Genomic DNA, 7,588 nt, shown 5'->3' on the forward strand with positions numbered 1-7,588 from the left:
CTTGTTACTCTCCACCCCCTCCCCATACCTTGCTTTCTTCCAATGTCGCACCATAAGAGTGGTTATAATAATGACATTAGCTATCATATTCCTAGAATGTAATGGGGAGAGGAAGGAGCAAAACAGGAAATACATCAAGATAGGATTTTTAGGGGATCCCTGGGTGGCTCAGCGGTTTAGCACCACCTTCAGCCCAGGATGTGATCCTGGAGTCCCGGGATCGAGTCCCATGTCTGGCTCCCTATAAGGAGCCTGCTTCTCCCTCTGCCTGTGTCTCTGCCTCTCTCTCTCTCTCTCTCTCTGTGTGTGTGTGTGTGTGTGTCTGTCATGAATAAGTAAATAAAATCTTAAAAAAAAAAGATAGGATTTTTAAATTTTTTTTTTTTTTTTTTATGATAGTCACAGAGAGAGAGAGAGAGAGAGGCAGAGACACAGGCAGAGGGAGAAGCAGGCTCCATGCACCGGGAGCCTGATGTGGGATTCGATCCCGGGTCTCCAGGATCGCGCCCTGGGCCAAAGGCAGGCGCCAAACCGCTACGCCACCCAGGGATCCCTAGGATTTTTAAAAGTAGGTCAGAAAGAAGGAATTTGTGCACGCACATACTCACATCATTTTATTGACTAGTCCTTTCAAATAAACAGCTCTTCTGATTTTGTGAATTCTGTTCGATTTCCTTCCCTTTCCACAACTTCTCTTTGTAATTTTGTACATTTTCTCTCTCTGCTTTCTTTTGATTTTTATTTTACTTTCCCCAATTTTTTGAGTTGAATGCACAGCTCACTTATTTCAATTGCTTGTTTATCAATAAAAGCATTTAAGGCTAGGTGGCTTCCTCTGAATACCACCTTATTGACACTGTTGAAGCTGTTGTTGGCTTCATGGGCATTCAGATGGCAAAGCCCTCTGTACTTAGAAAACCATCTGGGGCCGCCTGGGTGGTTTAGTTGGTTCAGCCCCCAACTCTTTTTACTATTTTTTAAAGATTTTATTTACTTTTTTTTAGAGAGCAAGAGAAAGAAAGAGAGACAGTGAGCAGGTGGGAAGGGCAGAGTGAGGGGGAGGAAGTCTGATGCAGGGCTTGAACCCAGGACCCTGAGATCAGGACCTTGAGCTGAAACCAAGAGTCAGCTGCTTAACTGACTGAGCCACCCAGGTGCCCCAATCCAACTTGATCTAAGCTCAGGTCTTCATCTCAGTGTCACAAGTTCAAGCCCTGCATTGGGCTCCTCACTGGGTGTGGAGCCTGGAGTCCACTTAAAAAAAAAAAAAAAAGGAAAGGAAAAAGAAAACCATCTGTGCCATGTGAAGTCTGCCAGCGAACGAGAGCCCTGCAGGGTGACTCATGTTCCTGAGGTCCCCAAGGTGCTACTCTGCTCCCTTTCAGGGAGATTTGGGGTAGCAGACATGGAACAGCTTTGTGGGGACTCCCTCTTCTGATCCAAACAGCTCTGCTGAATCAGTATCACAGGGACCAGATATAGTGTGATGTCTCCTGTCCTCCCAAAGCCTCTCTGAGCATCCACCCTCTCCCCCAACAAGCAAGTGACAAGCAAGGTCCTTTGAGCATTATTCAGTTTATGGGGAGCTCAGGAGGGGGCAGATGGGCTGTGTGTGGCATTCCTTCCAACTTGGTCCAAACTATTCAATATTTTCCAGCGTCTTATGTAATGAGGTTGAGACCTTTATAAGTTCAACATAATCGGTAGAATTTTTTCCCCCTCTATTACAAAGTTCTTCTGGTTGTGTATCTGGAAGGGTTTTTTTGTTGTTGGTATTTTGGATTTAAAACATACATTCTGTATATTAGTAGGGACTCCTCATGTGACTCAAACTGGCTTAAGCCAGAAAAAGGGAATTTACTGAAATTAACCATCAGTCATAAACAGAGAATATTCGTATTTACGTGTCCTGCCGGATTAGGTGTTGAATTCCTCAGAAACCCTTCTCTGTGTCTCTGTGTCTTCATATCTTGGCTCTTTCTGGTGCGTCCGTAGCTCGGGTCCCGCCCCCCCGCCCCTCCGCCGCCGCCCCAACATGCAGCTCCAGACCCGATTCATTCACCTGCCTGGGCTTGTGTGGCTCGTCCTGGACCTATTACGATATGGAATCCTCTGCTTGGGGTCACAGATGCTGGGCTGTTGGAATATCCAGCGTCCAGTGTGTGGTTTATGCGTCCACTCTCTTCCTAAAACACCTCTCTGATCATAGTCAGATGTCCTAAAAAAATCTTACTGTCCACCTAGCAGGGTGGAAAAACTTTCCCCTCGATTTGGCTCTCTTTAACAACCTGAGCTCCCAGAGTGCTCCCTTTCTCCCACACCCTATGTTCCAGCCACAGCAAACTACTCCCCATTTCTAAACAAACGTGTACTTTTGCTGCTCTGCTTTGGACACGCTATTTCTTTTGCTAAGAATACCGTCTTCCCCCCCCTTACTCATTCTTTAAGATCTAAGTCATATCTGGGAATCCCCGGGATAGTTTACCCACCTCCTCCCTGGGATCCTGCCTGCCTCTTCATTCACACTTCTCCAGAACCTGGAAGGATGGAATCATGTGCGACATTCACCCCTTCAAGACTTCAGGACCAGACCCAGACCAGAGGGCTAAGGCTTTGCCTCACCAATTTCCATACGGTGTCTAGAGTGTATATAGGTGTTTTGCTGGAAGAATGTGTGGATGGGGTCAGCGGTCTGTGCCCTTTTGATGATTTCAGGTTTGGGGGCACCATAGGTTCCTATGCATTTCCAAACTCAACAGCCAGTACCTTCATCTCTTTGTTGGAGGGCTGCCCTGAGGCTGCCAGAACCTGCTTTTCCTGCATGTTCTAGAGAACCAGAAATGCTTAAAAGTTTTCATGCCCTGGGGACAGTCCTTAAATCAAAGACGATGGGGTGGGGAGGGAGGGGAAGATACTCCAGCTCCTTTGTCCTGAACTGACAATTGTAGGTAGGGCCCACACTGTCCCCAAAGCTCCCCTGGAGGGTGAGCCACTTTTCAGCTCTGTTCCACTTAATTGCCCTCCCCTTCCCACTCCTCCACTCCCCTATTCTTCCCCTCCTCCACCCCCCCACCACAAGGCCTGATAAATCACCTTCACAGAAATCCTGGTCTCAGGTCCCAAGATCTGGGGACCCAGACTAAAACAGATTTGATGATTCAATGAAAAGAAGGAGAAGAATAATGAATTCAAAAGTCAATGACTATTTCCTTTTTTTTTTTTTAAGATTTTTTAAAATTTATTTATTCATGATAGACAGAGAGAGGCAGAGACACAGGCAGAGGGAGAAGCAGGCTTCATGCCGGGAGCCTGATGTGGGACTCGATCCCGGGACTCCAGGATCATGCCCTGGGCCAAAGGCAGGCACTAAACCACTGAGCCACCCAGGGATCCCTTGATGACTATTTCTTGATCACCAGCTGTGTGGAAGGAATGGAAGCAGGAGAAGAACCTCCGCCCCCCACCCCGGGATGTGTCTACTCAAGGAGACAAGATTTACATGTAGAGAGAAAAAACCAGGACATAAGATGAGTGTGATGAAGAAGCAGGAATCCAGCTCAAAGAAGGAGGGATGGCTCTAGGCATGGGGCCGGGGTGGGGGTGGGGGTGTCTGAGGATGGGCTGACTTTACAGGGAGAAGTGGGACTCCATCTAAACCTTGAGAGAAGACTAAGACTGTGCAGGAAGGACCCAGTGAATACAGTAGATTGGCAAGAAGAAAAGGATGAGACTTTAAAGCCAGGATATGAAGACTTGGAATCCATTCAAATGAGTCTGAACTTTATCTCCTAAGGTGAATGGGAAGGGGGGCGGTCAACATTAATTTATTCATTCAATAAACATTTATTGAGTGTAACATGTGGCACACCCAGACAGGAATGAGGTGTACTCTAGGAGGGGTGTTCTTTGACTGAACTGTCTGTTCTGGCTACCAGAATCATGACTCTATTTATTAGTTGGATCCACCTATCATTTCTGGATAGGTTTGTTTTTTGCTTCTGTAATTTTGTCACATGTGTATATGTTTTTCTGATCGTAAAGCAAAACATTATCATCATAAAAGAATTAAGGATTTGTAGGACTGCACATGGCAGGAAAAAAAATCTTCTGTTCAAGAGGGAGGAGGGGCAATCTTGCTTGAAGGGGGCTGGGCAGCGCCTCACCCCCATGGAAGCTTGTTGGAAGTAGAAAGACCCTATGTTGGGCTGGGTTTGGGCTTGGGGTCCCCAGGAACAATCACACGGAGGGGCCATGTCAGGCAATTTCTAGGCTATGTTTTCTGCAAGCATTTGGTTAAATTTGATTCAAACATCTTTGTTATGCTTTTTTTTTTTTTTTAAGATTTTATTTATTTATTCATGAGAGACGGAGAAAGAGAGAGAGGCAGAGACACAGGCAGAGGGAGAAGCAGGCTCCATGCAGGGAGCCCGATGTGGGACTCAGTCCCAGGACCCTGGGATCACAACCTGAGCCAAAAGCAGACACTCAACCGCTGAGCCACCCAGGCACCACTCTTTGTTATATTTTGAAAGGAGATTCAAGTGAAGGTTAAGCCTGTGTCTGTAATTAAATGGTTTGGGGACCACAGAACAGACAGCTAAAGATGAACTGGAAAGTCTTGAGTGGGCAGCAGTTCAGAGCAAGAGATGACAGGGGACCTGGAAGAGAAGCTTCAAAGCATTCCTTGGACAGCCCAGGATGGGAGTGGGGGAAGACTGCACTTCCTGGGAGAGTTGGGGATTGCAGTTATCATATTATGAACATTTAAAAAAATGTGATTTTATTTGGTAGGCATGGGCTGGGGAGGTCTGAAGCGGTCTTCCTGGCATCATATGTTTTGTATTTTGTTAGAGAATGTGAAGAGCTGTCCACAAAAGTCGTGCCCATTTATACCTACAGCCAATCAGACTGCTCGTCCTCCACATCCTCACAAACACTGGTTTTACCTGATTTTATTCTTTGCCAATTCAATAGATGAGATTGAGCAAAAATGATCATTTGTTTTCACTTAAACTTACTCATCAATAAGGTTGAACATCTTTGGTATATTTTTTAGCCATTTTAATTTTTTCTGGAATGTCCTCGTTTGTTTATATTTCTTATTGATTTGTAAGAACTCTTTGTCATCCTTGCGCAGGGGCCATGCTAATCTTCTCTGTATCGTTCCAATTTTAGTATATGTGCTGCCGAAGCGAGCACGAACTCTTTGTATATAAACAATATTATCTGTTTTGTTTGACATATCTTTTAAGTGATATTCCCAGTTGAATACAGTTAAACAATTACCATGAGGATGTTTCTTTCAGTATTTTTAACAATTACTCCACTTTCTATGTTAGCTAGAATTATTAACTTCTTACCTTTAATTCTCTTTAGACTTTATTCTACATTCATTGGCATATAGTACTATGCCAGTCCTTTCACGCTAGATATTCTCATGCATTTGTTCTTCATTTTGGTTTATCTTCCAGTTGACTGCATTATACATCCTCAAGTAAATTCTTCCAGAATGAGTCACAGTGTTCTAATAACTGAGTTCTTCCATATTTGAAAATGTCTCTTGAATCTCTTTACACATAAATAATATTCCAATGGGATATAGAATTTAGCACTCTATTAATGTTGGCATCGGGACTAGGGAATATGGGATTGAGTAAAGAGAATGAAAAATGGAAAGAGTGAATTGTATGAATCAGAGATGAACGGAGAGTGCCTGAATGGCTCAGTCGATTAAGCATCTGCCTTTGGCTGGGGTCATGATTTCAAGGTCGTAGAACTGAGCCCCATATTGGGCTCCTTGCTTAGTGGGGAGACTGTTTCTCCCTTTCCCTCTGCCTCTCCCCTCACTCATGCTCATTCTCTTTCAAATAAATAAATAAATAAATAAATAAATAAATAAATAAATAAATAAATTTTTAAAAAAAGAAATGAGCAGAAGACAGAGTTTTAGACAAAAGCTGTGGTCAGCTTTTGAAGGCCCTTGAAAGCCAGGATAGAGGGCACTGAAAGCATCTGATTGCAGGGAGAACACTCACACAGCCAGATTTTAAAAAGATTAGCTGGAGGGGCACCTGGGTTGCTCAGTGGTTGAGCATCTGCCTTCGGCTCAGGGCATGATCCTGGGGTCCTAGGATAGAGTCCCACATCAGGTTCCCTGTAGGGATCCTGCTTCTCCCTCTGCTTATGTCTCTGCCTGTGTCTCTCTCTGTGTCTCTCATGAATAAATAATTAAAATCTTAAAAAAAAAAAGGATTAGCTGGGCAGAGGGGGAGATAGAGGACTGTTTTGTTATCAGTTAGGAAAAAAATGTGGCTGCAAGTCCCAGAAAGTGATTAGAAGCTTATTTATATGCTATAACAAGAGGTCCAGAAAAGCAGGGACTAGTGTTGGTTTAGCCTCATTTATGTTGGGCTGATGTCATTACAGTTCTCTTGGCCTTTTCCTCATGGAGGCAAGATGGCTGCTGCAGCTCCATACATTCCATTTGCATTCAAGGCACAAGATGGAGGGGAGGAAAGGTATAATCACTGTTGACTCATTTTATTAGGAGAGCATAAACTTCCCAGAACTCTCCCTCTCCCAGCAGATGTTTATATCTCAGTGGCCAGAGCTGTGTCATTTGTTCATCTCACCTGTAAAGGAGGCAGGGAGCCAGGCTCATTTCAACACTTGATGGGATGACTTGACTTCAGCACTTGACAGGATGAGCACTGGGTGTTATTCTGTATGTTGGCAAATTGAACACCAATAAACTAACTCTGGGAAACGAACTAGGGGTGGTAGAAGGGGAGGAGGGCGGGGGGTGGGAGTGAATGGGTGACGGGCACTGGGTATTATTCTGTATGTTAGTAAATTGAACACCAATAAAAAAAAAAAATAGAAAAAAAAAAAAAAATTTATATATATATATAAAAACCTGACATATTTGCATATTTAAATAAATTATCTGCATAGTCAAACATGTTTGCATATTTAAATTATGTGCTTACACATTTAAATCACATGCATGTTTAAACAACACAATTACATATTTAAGTAACATGCTCACATATTTAAAAGACATGTTTGCATATTTAAATAACACATGCATATATTTAAATAACATGTTAACATTTTATTTTTATTTTATTTTATTTTATTTATTTATTCATGATAGACACAGAGAGAGAGGGAAAGAGAGGCAGAGACAGGCAGAGAGAGAAGCAGGCTCCATGCTGGGAGCCCGACAACGCAGGACTTGGGCCCAAGTCCCCAGGATCACGCCCTGGGCCAAAAAGGTAGGCGTGAGCCACTGAGCCACCCAGGGATCCCATGTTAACATATTTTAAAATGGATATTTACAGTCAACTGAAAGCTTCTATCAGAACACAAAAAGTACCACCACCACTTCAAAATTTAAAAAGCCAAATAAATAATTCGAACTACATTAAAACTAAAAAGGTTTTTGTCTGTTCATCAAATAACACCATAAAGAAAGTGAAAAGGCAAACAGCACCAGGGGGAGAGGAGATGCTGACAAAGGAATTGTAGGTGCAATACACTAAGATCTACAAATCAATAAGAAAAAGACAGACAACCCAATAGAGAA

At 43.4% G+C, this 7,588-nt stretch overlaps 1 non-coding gene across 1 annotated transcript; it reads right to left on the reverse strand.

Moving 5' to 3' along the window:
• Positions 1-5,092: 5,092 nt before the first annotated feature.
• LOC125755348 (U6 spliceosomal RNA) lies at positions 5,093-5,199 on the reverse strand. The gene has a single exon (XR_007411636.1). It is a non-coding gene; the product is annotated as a U6 spliceosomal RNA (small nuclear RNA).
• Between the last annotated feature and the right edge of the window lie 2,389 nt (positions 5,200-7,588).

Source organism: Canis lupus, chromosome 6, assembly GCF_003254725.2.
Source record: "Canis lupus dingo isolate Sandy chromosome 6, ASM325472v2, whole genome shotgun sequence".
In the NCBI taxonomy this organism is placed as follows: domain Eukaryota; kingdom Metazoa; phylum Chordata; class Mammalia; order Carnivora; family Canidae; genus Canis; species Canis lupus.